The 9,648-nt window shown below is 42.5% G+C and overlaps 1 protein-coding gene across 2 annotated transcripts in view; it reads left to right on the top strand.

Moving 5' to 3' along the window:
• The first annotated feature begins 379 nt into the window (after positions 1-379).
• Positions 380-9,648, top strand: part of jcada (junctional cadherin 5 associated a) — a 44,447-nt gene continuing 35,178 nt past the window's right edge. The window contains exon 1 of one of the 2 annotated variants that reach the window (XM_041813953.1): positions 380-471. The gene's annotated coding sequence lies outside the window, so the exon portion shown is untranslated. Of the gene's footprint in view, positions 472-564; positions 751-9,648 lie in introns of those variants that run through there. The other variant, XM_041813951.1, reaches the window with a different exon arrangement.

Raw genomic sequence — 9,648 nt, 5'->3', positions numbered from 1 at the left:
CCCCCATCCATACACCAGCCTGAATAAGTTATGTAACTTAAAATGTGAGGAGGAAAAATTTTATAACATTTTGTCATAATGATTGTACCTTGCAGTTTTTTTTTTCTTGCAGAGAGTTCCAACTATTTTGAAGCTCTGCACATAAATCATGTTTATTCTAAAAGGACCATAACCCTAACATTCACATAGATAGATAGATAAATAGATAGATAGATAGATAGATAGACAGATAGATAGATAGATAGATAGATAGATAGATAGATAGATTGATTGATTGATTAGTGACCTTATCTATGAGCAGCATCCAGCTGCCTCCCCGCTGGAGAGCAGAGGAGAGGAGAGGAGGGATGTTTCCTCGCCGCTGTGCAGTAGAGGGGCTGTTCCCTCACCACTTTCCTGCTCAGTCCGTCCAGAGCAGCGGCGGGGATGAGCGCTGGGGACTAGGCGGCAACGCAACGACGCATTTCACAGGTAAGGCTGTCTCCAGGTCCGCCTTCACCCCACTCATTCGTCGGGTTATCGCTTTTTTAATTCACCGACTCGTGGCGGAGGAGGCGGACAGCTCCTCCTGAGAGGAGCAGGCAGAGGTGGAGAGAGTCGCATCTGCTCTACGTTCAACATTTCCAGCGCTCCTTCAACTTGCAGCCAAGCCGAGCCAGCTACCTCCTGCCCGGCTGCGTCTGCCTCCTCCGCCCGGGATTAGAGCACTGAGGACGGAACTGTGGCGCTCCGAGGACGCGGCATTAGAAGGTGAAGGGGGTGTTGGGAGGACGGCGGAGGTCTTGATTTTTTTTAAACTTGAAGCGTGAGCGGTGGAGCCTGCCACTGTTTGCGGACGCGCTCCTCTCAGCTGAAGGTTAAAGATTGCTGATGGAGCTAGCCAGGCTAGCGTTAGCCCAGCTGTATGAGCCGCTCTCTGGGCTGTGGAAGAGAGGCCAAACTCCCTACAAATACGCAGTTTTATATGTTCCACCGTAGGAGTCCATGTTTTTGTTATGGAGAAGAACGCTACTCCAGGACTTAAGCGGAATACTTTGACATGGCATGCATTTGCTTGGCACTTTGTGTTCCTTTTTACTGAAATACCAATTTTAACTTGTGGAATTGCTTTGTTGTAAATTTCATCCATGCATGATAAGGTGTTAGGCGCCATATGGAGTTATAAAACAGAGCAATCTTCGCATAGTAGGTCATTCATCCGCCAAATTTAACCAAAGACCTCCACTTATCCGCGTAAAGTCTTCAATCTCGTTAAAATAAGCATTAGTCTAATCCCCAGTAGGAGGAACCCTTAAAAGCAGATGTTGCCGGGGACTTTGGCATCTGCATGTGTGATCTCCGCGCATTTGGGCCAAGCTAGAAAAGCTATGGCAGCAACCTGCATAGGAAGGGAACCAGCGGGGGCTAGCTGCATGCCAAGCCTGTCAATCATTTCATAACGACATGGTGACCGCACTCTGGTCCAGTATGTGCACAGCTCTCGGTTCTGCTCGGCTGATCAGAAACACCAAATGGCCATGCAAATGAGCCGCAAACAGCCCCCAGCAAATGGTTTAATGCCAACTTGAGCTTGCTTTGATGTTTGCATGTTGTCACTTTGTCACACCTGCTGTTTGCATGATGATGGCTGCTGCTTGACCTCTCTTCTCCTTCCCCCATGCAGACTCCTCCTGCACGCACCGCCTCACAATCTTGCATGACTACACCATTATGATAGAAATACCGCTCTGAGTGAGCTGAAATAGGTAAATAGTGTTATATGCATCAGATTAACATTAAATAATGACCGCTGAACTTAAAAGGTTTTTACAGTGTAGTAATATTTAATAGCCTGGATGGATGAAACACTGCTGCAGCTCTGCACTTTACTCGAACCTCTAATAATGTCACAATGTGGTTTAATGGCTTTAATTTTAGATGATCTGGCATATAAACTGTTACTGTCACTTGGGGAACTTGGGAGGCTGGGTTGTCAAAGCCAAGATTTCACCTGAGCTGTTCAAGTTGGAGATGATGTGAACACGTAAATGCTACAGGGAACTGATGGAGTACCATGCTCCAAAGTGCAGATCTTATTCATGCAATTTCCTCCTCTTACCCAACAACAGTTAATTGAATCACTCCTCTCTGGACTGGTCTGTTATGGCTCAAGTCTATTTTAGAGCCAGACTGATAATGGATTTGTAACACTAGGGATGTACAGTATTATAGGCACGCTAGTATTGGAAAATCTCTTCCAATATTTATAACAAATATATCAGCATCCTATCTGAATTAATATCATCGAAATGTGCCAATGTATTATCAGGTATAAGTGATTGCCTGGCACCACAGACTCAAAGGGGGCCAACTGTGAGCCCTGAATATTTTATAAAATAACTACCAGACTCTCTACATCCACACTTCCCTCGCAGCTTCATTTGTCTCGGCCCCTCTTTACACAGGAGACACTTTTGAGCCATTTTTTTGAAATGAAAAATATATTTTAGGCCTAGGTGATACGGCCTAAATATCATATCAAAGTATTTCCTGATTTTCTGGTGTAAGCATATTTAACATTGATTTAACTTTAGCAGCAGTACCAGTGAGTTCATGCTATTACAGAGTCTACAGTGTCTTCTCTGACCTTTTTTTAATCACCACAGCCCGCTTCTTTGAATATTCATGGATTTAAAACAAGCAAACCCTCCATCTAAACTCACCGTTAAGCAATTGTTTAAGCTGTTTTGCTGCGAGTCGCTACAGCACTCGTATTAAATCCCTAGACAGGCCAACGGAGATGCTGTGCAAAGCAAACACTCGCTTCATGTTGCTGTTGTTACAGACATTAAACTTCAGAAGGGGGAAAACACATCTTTCCCTTAATACCGTGCTTCACATTAATCACACGAATACAAACGTGTGACGTTTGGCTTTTTACCTGGCTGCTCTTTAGTGTCAGAATGAAACAAGCTGATGATTGGACTCAGACTGAGCTGTTGTCCTTCTCATATCATACTGTTATGCTAACGGCAGTATCGTTTTTACCTCTTGTGTGCACAATAACAACACGTGCATTTTAACCAGTGATAATGTGTTGCAAAAATCTTCTGCTGTTGTTTTTCATACTTATAATATTCTGGTTTCACCTTATTGTAAGCCTACTTGCATTTATAAGAACTTTTTTTCTGTACTTCTGCATAAAACGGAACAGCTGCTAATGAACCCATGAGTGGGGGTTGAACAGCGCTGCTGACACTGCCTGGAGCAGCTGCTTGAAGCCTTTGTTATGCTTTTACTCTTATTAGCAATAGAAAGTATGTTACCATGATACCAACTTGTTTTGGCGTGAGGAGTGCAGCATGCAGTTTTACACCTGCCATCTGCTGGCTTTTTCGTTAACTGCCCCATGGAGGGTGTACATTTTAAAACTGCCTTTCAAGCATTTATGGCCATATTGATTACACAAAATCTTTATTGATATTGGCAAGGTGCATGTGACGATATATTGCCATATCGATTTTTTTGAGCACAGGCTTTCTGTCTACATCCACACTTCCCTTTCAGCTCCATTTGACTCAGCCTCTCTTTGCATAGGGTTAGGGTTAGGTTGCATAGGGTTAGGGCATATATTGTATTGGTTTTGGCTGAAATTACTTTGAAGTGTTGGCATTTTCTGCAAAAAGCTAATATTTTGCATCCCTATTTAACATCAAAGGCTTGTAAAAGAGATGCACCAATGGTTAATATTAAGGCCAGTGCTGATACAGAAATAATTTAGCCAACTTAGCTGATGTTTTTTCACCACTTGTCTCTTTGAAGCATGAGTTGGCCATGAAAAAGGATCAGAGTTAGTCCAACAGATCACCTGTTCTGCCCAATATAAACCTAGCCTCTGAATCAGCATCAGCTCATGCCTCATTCTTTCTAGATGGGCCGATGTTAGTCAGTAGGGCTGTTATCGGTCCAGACTGATGTTAAACTGATGCATTGGTGAATTTGTAGCTTATAGAGGGTAAAATCCAATCAGTATGTTTACATACAGGCATGAAAAGCTGATTGTGTTGCTGTGAGAATGCATGGAAATGTTTATCTGCAAGGTCAGACTACATGTTTCTCAGGATGAAAACGTGGTTAAATATCAGTATTGGCCAAAATTATTTGTAAATGTCAGCGTATCGGATATCAACAAAAATCCAATCTTATGCATCCCTATCACAAATGTAAACAAAGCAAATGGCAACGCCAAAGAAGAGTGATAAAGTTGTTCTGAGATGGAACTATGAGACTGACAACAACATCTTGCGTCATCAAGAGACATGCTAGCAGAATTAGCAACCGTGAATAACTGCCATTAGCATAGCATCAAGCAGCCGTATCATTCAACATAACATCTGGATAAACAAACAAATCTAGTATAGTCCAGTTTATATCATGTTTATTTACAGTCTTCTTTCTGACTGCCATCTAGCCCAGCTCCTCTTCCTTCCAATGTCATCACATCTGTCACAGTGATTGATCGCGTACTTCCATGTAGTCTTCCATGTCTGTCTCGGCACAAATTTATGCCTCTGTGATCGCCTAATCTGACAGAGTGACCATCGGAACAGACAAAATATCATGTAGTCTGACCTCAGCTTAAGTCTGACTGAAATTGTACTGAAGTTAATTTCTCTAAGTGGGACTAACATGACCAGACTGTGCAGCTGGGATTGATTTACCCCTACATTAATGCACTTCAATCAACCTCAAACTGGACGAGGCAGTCTGTGTATCCTTCACAATTTCTGCAGAGTTTTGACCAAGAAGTCAACCAGCATAAAGGAGTATTGCCTATTTCTATTACATAGTAGTAATATCCGTTCTGGTAATGAGCTTGGGGCTGATTTTATTGTTGATCTTGTGTATATTGTCCTTTATGTTGTGTTATTTTTATTGTATCTGACTTTTAGCCTTTTTAATTGGGGCTTATTTTATTGTCAGTGTCCTTGTGTACAGTGTGTTATCTTCTGTTTTCTCCTCCTGCAAAACTAATTTCCCCTTGTGGGACAATAAAGAGGAGCTGTTGGAGCCAGTGCCTATAGATGCTGCAGGACTCGATGCACTGGTCACAGCTTCGAGTCCTGATCTGTGCGATGTCTCTCCCCATATTTCCTGTCTCTCTTCAGCTGTCCTATGTACTGAAGGGAAAAAGTCCCCAAAAACTAATCCTTGAAAAAGCTGTGTAGTTGTCTGCCTCAGGGAAGGATAGCCTGTATGTCATTTGTGCCAAAAGTGAAGCAGGGTATGTATGAAATGTACAGAGCTATAAACTTTTATCACGTTTTTAACCAGTAAGATGCCGACTAACTTGTTAATGAGAAGGTTCAGAAGTTGCTAGACAAAAGGGAGCATATTACTACACAATCATGTGCATACAATTTTGGCATGTAGGGCGCCAAGGATTCATCACTGGGCCTGATGTTCCACAACCCAGGGCTGGGTTGCTGTCAAGGTGAGAGCATCTCTTTTGTCCAGGAATTTTCCCCCATGGTGATATAACCGGAGACCACCAATGGTTTTCAGGCCCTTAGGACACCCACAGCACAACAAGGGGCTTGTGGCAACCCTACTATCCACACAGATGGTACCCTAGGCTGTGCTTACTTGCCACATCCGCATCTTACTCTGCCCTCAAGGTGTGGAGTTATTTTTTTCAAAGGATTATTTACCCACATCTCTGGTAATATGCAAAAACATCCAGAGCACGACCAGGGTTGCGTCAATCCTCCATCCCGTATGATGATTCCCACCATTCAGGGTCGCCCAATCAGGGAGGCCTTTAGATTGTAGTTTTTCTAATATTAAGACTGAATTCTGTCCAGTTCAGTGGCTGTGCTCAGGGTTGCCTTAATTAATTGCAAACTAGATGAAATCGCAATATGGCCTGCTACAATTTATGAATTGCGGGAGTTGCAATATGAAACACTTCTTAAACAGTAGCTGTGGTTACATGAGACATTTTTACACAATCTGATTACACTTACTCTGATTGGAGATTTTAACCTCTCTGTTCATATGGATGCCAAAAGATGTGATCTGATTCAGTTGATTGCATCATACATTTGATCTGACATGTGCAGCACTGTCCCAGTATCTACCAAAAATTTGCCATAAACGCCGAAATTCTTCTTTGCCCTTGTTGTTAATAAACTGCAGTCACCTGCTCCCTTTTTTCCCTCTCCTCCCCATGTGAAATATTGGATTGTTTTACTTTCACACGTCTGTATCTCATACTATTGAACCAACTATTCTGAGCTAAAGTTTCAAGGTAAAAAAAGTCATCTGATGGCAATAAATCAGTTTTGTTTTGCTCCTGCCTTGTCTCTGTCCGTTCCAGACACGCACAGTAAGACAAAAGTCAACCCAAACAGAGAGAGACATTGATTGTTTTCATGGACGCTAATGTGGGCCCGTGTAAACCACCTCTCTCAATCGAAAATTTCTTTCTGAATGAGCCTGATCGGATGTTTTTATTCCGAATGAAGTGTTTACATGAAGAATTTTATTCAGATTTATTCCGATTACAAGTGGTCCATGTAAACATAGCAAGTGAGGGCCCGTGCCCACACCTCGCTACTGCAGCCTGTATAATCTATTAACTGCCACCCTTATGGCACTAAAACCAGCCTGGCCTATTGGGAATTCTCCTGTCTCTCTGGATTAGCCACTCCGGGCCTGTCAAAAGTCTTATCTATGTGTGGGAAACACTAACTATTGCATACTAGGATTGGATCTGTGCATCCCTAGCTGTATGCTAAACAAAAAGGTCTCACATTGTGGAAAATGATGATGCAGCTTTATTTGTGATAGACCAATATCAGACTCTTCTTTGCTCAGGCTAGTTTTTGTAATAGAAGTTATCAGTGTGTTTATCCCTCTTGATTGATGAATTGATCATGCATTCAGTCACTGGTGATGCTATTTGATCTGAAGTGAAAACACAGAGCTATGCCATTACTTTAAAGTCTTTTGGCAGGTGTGCATCACGGTCCATGCCAGTGCCAGACAGATAATGGAAAGCAGCCAAGATAAGCTGGGTAATAATACTTTCTCTCCTCTCAGGAATAAATGATCTATGTGGAAATGTTTCAGTTTTCAGGGGAAAAGAAGAAATGCCAATGGATAAAGCAATGCCACATGCAGACAAGGCTACAGTGACATTAACTAAACAAACCTGGCGGCTTCCTTAAAAGCAAATAGAGCATTGACCCTTGTGTGAGTGTTAAGTTTAACACTTAAACATGAGAAATATGGCACCTGATTGTGAAGGAAGGACAGTCAGTTTTACTTAAAGTGATCCATTCTTTCATTTTAAATGTCTGGCAGTCTGGTGATACAATTCTTTAATCTTATTTTAGTTTTTAAATCTGATAAATGCCACTGATTCTCTAATAAATAGACCTATCATACATCTGACATTGATCACAGGCCCTTGAAATAAATTGAATCAAATGCTTTCAGGCCTGACTTAGTCATATCAGTGAATAGAGTGGATTATATCAATCCTGATGATACTTGTGAATTACAGTCTAGTATTTATAGATGAACTGTTGCCTAGGAGTGATCTGTTCCATCTTGCAAAGACCTTTCACAGCTCAGTGAGCTTGCATGTGGAGCTGACAGTAAATGTCAGTAAAGACGCATTTTCTACACTCCGTGTGGGAAAAATCTGCAGATTACAACGACTGATTAATAAAATAAAGACCCAGCGCTGCTAAAGTAGCACCAACAGTATCAGTTTATGTGTTTTTTCCCAGGAAAAAGCCAGAAAGCTCTCTAGTGTGGAGTGTTTTTTTGTGGTAGGTCTTTCACACATCCTTGAGACCGGGATGGTGTGTGAACACAAGACCCTGCTAGATGCCCCGAGGTGGGGTGGGGTGGGGGGAGTGCTGGGACGGGGTGCATATTAAGGAAGGGAAGCAGTTCATTAATTCCTTCCAGCAGCGAAGGAAAGGGTTGGTCAGCGAAACTGGAAGGGGCCCTCCACGACTATGAAATGAGTCATACCAGTTCAACTTTCAGGAGTGCTCCAGCGATAAGTGTGGGCTTGGATAACTTCCTGATGTTGCAGGCAGTCTGGTTATCCCAGGGCTAGACTTTCCCTTTCCAGTAATGTGTGTGCATGTGTGTGATCCAGTCGTATCAGCAGGTTAGAGAGATTATATTCCCCTCTCTCTGCCCCGCTCTCTGTCTTCAGTTTAATTTCTAGGCCAAGTGCATCAAGAAAATTAGTTTTTTTTCTATTGGATCACTGCAGCTCTAGCCATCTGATGTTTGCCCGGCTACAGGGATCCCCTCGGAGGTCCTGCCTGATGTCACATGTGATGTCAGAGCCGAGGTGACGCAGGCAGGCATGCAGGAGGAAGCAGGCTGGTGGATGTAGCCAGCCAGAAACGTGTTAAGGCTACTGACATCTGCCAGCGTCTCTCTCTGAGAGAGAGAGCAGGATGGAGAGTCTGAGGGCTCAAATGAAATACACATTTAGCATGCATGATGTGATGACGTAGCCGGTGGATGTTCATGTGTTTGGCAGATGGTGGAGCTGCCTGCTTTGTTATATCTACGTGTTTTATGCGTGTGCAATGATTACGCTCCTGATATAACCCTGACTATTTATATCAGTTCAGTGGATCATGCATCATAACAACTCTGTGGTTACACTGAGTGGAAACCTTTTCTTTTGTAATTTTCATCACAGTAAGCCTCCTTCTTCTGCATCCTATCAGCTGTCTTTGAAATGTTGTAGGTAAAAAACACTACAATCGATTGTAACAGAGTAGTTTTCCTTGAAGAGCACCCCCACTTGGATGTATTAACCTTTTATTGATTTTATAAATCAGTCAGGGTCAATTTAATCAGGCTTTTTTACCCAAAAAATCTACAAAAATTTCCTGCAATGCCTATTAAACATAAATATGTTGTGTAAAAGTGACTGCATAAATATTCACCCCCTTTAAAGTGACTGACCTAATTCAGCAGAGGTCCAGCCAATTGGTGCTAGTAGTCTCAAAATTAGTGAAATTGGAATCACCTCAGTGCTGTGATTGTGTCTCAAGGGATTGTGGTACAAAGACACCTGTGTCTGGAAGGTCCAGGCACTGGTTAATCATTATTCCTGGCTACCATTACACCATGACGACGAAAGAACACTCAGTGAAAAGGTTGTTGAAAAGTATAAGTCAGTGGATGGATACAAAAACATTGCCAAGGCTCTGAACATTCACCAGAGTTCAGTTAAATCCATCATCAACAAATAAAGGCATATGGCATATGTGTAAATCTGGCTAGATCAGGCCGTCCTCACAAACTGAGTGAGCATGCAAGAAGGAGACTAGTGAGAGAGACCACTAAGACACCTATGACTACGCTGAAGGAGTTACAAGCTTCAGCATCTAAGATGGGAGAGACTCACTTCAGCTGCATACAACAACTGTTGGCCGGGTTCTTCACCAGCCAAAACTTTATGGGAGAGTGGCAAAGAGAAAACCACTGTTGAAGAAAGTTCAGATTAAATCTGAACTAGAGTTCACCAAAAGGCATGTTGGAGACTCCATGGTCAAGTGGATAAAAGTTCTGAGAAGACGCCAAATACCGCACATCACCACAATCACACCATCCCCACTGTGC

Source organism: Cheilinus undulatus, linkage group 19 (assembly GCF_018320785.1).
Source record: "Cheilinus undulatus linkage group 19, ASM1832078v1, whole genome shotgun sequence".
Lineage (NCBI taxonomy): Eukaryota > Metazoa > Chordata > Actinopteri > Labriformes > Labridae > Cheilinus > Cheilinus undulatus.
This window is presented reverse-complemented; position numbering and strand designations above follow the sequence as displayed.